Raw genomic sequence first — 2,245 nt, 5'->3', positions numbered from 1 at the left:
GGGGGGGGGGGGGGGGATTGGATTGGGATGAACGAGCCGGAGAACAGATGAACTCTAACCTCTGCAACATCTGGCGGGGAGAAGATAACACTTTCCCTACTTCTAACGTCTCTCCCCAGGTTCATCTCTCTGCTACCTCCCTATATCTCTCTTTCTCAGTCTTTTTTCCATTACACACCATCTTTAACTGCATTTCTTTTTCCTTTTCCCTCTCTCCAGTCCTTTCTTCCTCACAGCCCTCATTCCTGTATGATTCTCTCTTACAGTACGTGCTCTCTTTCCCACGTTCGCTCTCTCTTTCTTTTCTTTTTTCCGCTGCTTTGCTGAGATTTAATCAATTCCTCAGTTGCTGTGACTTCCGTTGCGACGCGAGGCCAGCTAATTTAAATGTGAAGCATTTAAAATGTCAATTACGAGCTAATTAAATTAATGGCACAATGCGATTTAGCCATTTTGCTCCTCTCGCCCGGAGCAATGGATAAATTGTCTCGGCTCAGGAGAGGAAAAAGGCTAAGTGTTTAATACAGCTGCCGCTTGACTCGCACAAACACACACGCACATGAAGAGACCCTGCACGACCTCCGGGGAAATTGGTTTTAGGAGAGGAGAGGAGGAAGAGAAAACATCAAACGGAAGAGACACAAGAGAAGAGGAGGCTGAAGTAGAGGAGGCAAAAGAAAAGGGTGAGGAATCAAAGATGGGGGGAAGAGAGGAGAGAGCAAACTGTCAGACACAGGAGATTAGAGGACCAAGAAAATGAAAGGAGGGAAAGGGAGTAGGTGTGGGCAAAACGAAGGAACGTAGCAGAGTATAGGAAAGAAAAGGAGAAAAAGAAGGGAGAGGGGAAAGAAAAGTAAAACAAAATAAAACTGAAGGTGTCATGAAGAGAAGAAGCTAAGAAAAGATGTAGAAATGGTACAAAATAGAGAGGGGGAGGAAACAATAAAATAGGAAAAGTAGAGGAAAAGAAGAAGGTAGATGGAGAGGACATAGAAAAGCAGTATGTAGAGAAGGAAGGTGGAGAAAATGAGGAGGAGGAAGGGGAGAGAACAAGGATGAAGACGAGATTAGGGTTTGAGAGGATGACAGGATGAGAAAGAGGACAGAGAAAAAAAAAGGAAAAAGAAAGGGGGACACAAAGGGAGGGAGAGAAACAAGTGGCGGATAAAAGAGGAAAAGGATCTGTGCAGACGTGAAACAAGAAAAAAAGACAAATACTGAAGACAGGGGAAAGCAGGATGGAGAGAACAACTAAGGGAATGGAGGCGGTTGAAGGAGAGGAAACACTAGCCAAGCAGGTGAGGGAAAAAAAGAAGAAGGGGGGGAGAGGACGGAGGACCACAGCGCTCCAGCTCCAGTCTTAAATGGAGTATTGATTGGGAGAAGATGAGATTTTCAGAGTAAACACATAACCAAACTCTGTGCTCTGCTGTGGGCCCAGTGGCCTCACTGGAGACCTGCAGGTGGTGTACAACGCATCAGTAACGCCGCTCCAGTACGGGGCCACTCCACTTCTGCAGGCACAACACACGTCTCACTTGTCTCGCGGCTCAGAACAATTTTTTAAATCTGTCTCTGTAATGTACCTCCGGGTGGACCCTGTTATTAGGACTGGAAAACTTTTTTTGGGGGGGGGGGGAAGTTGAAATGAAAAAAAATGACATTGCTGTTGTTAAACAAGACATCCATGTCCATCCTTCTTTCTCAGTGGCTAAAGCGGAGAAATAAAAGGGGGTCCGTGGCCCTTAGAGGGACGTCGGAGTTAGTGCTGGGGGGACAGACATTTTTACATTTCTGAAATTCTCCTTATTTACAAATTAAACTAGTTGACTAAATAGTGAAAATATACAATAATATAAAAACAGCAACTATAAGAAGCTATAGTGCGTTTCTGTCGCCCCCATGAGGAATTCTAAGTAATGACAACAACACTGTGTCCCCATGACACAATCCTTCGGTGATTGCGCACCACCCCCACCACTCCTCTACACAGTTACTAGTAACCAAGGAGGACACGGAGGATTAAAGAAGCATGACGGACTCTTCAAAAGAGGTAGTTATCTTCACTTGAGCTTGTGTGGGAAAGTCATTGGTAGACACCATCTTGTGAATTAGCTTTAGTCTTGATTAGTCTTAATTAGCTTTGTAGCTACTCATTTGACGATGGTTTAAATGTAACGGATGTCCATGTCTGTCTCTATTTGTCTTCTATGACATTGTTCTTGCTGTTGTGTTTTTGTTGTGT

This window comes from Etheostoma spectabile, chromosome 4 (assembly GCF_008692095.1).
Source record: "Etheostoma spectabile isolate EspeVRDwgs_2016 chromosome 4, UIUC_Espe_1.0, whole genome shotgun sequence".
NCBI lineage: Eukaryota > Metazoa > Chordata > Actinopteri > Perciformes > Percidae > Etheostoma > Etheostoma spectabile.
This window is presented reverse-complemented; position numbering follows the sequence as displayed.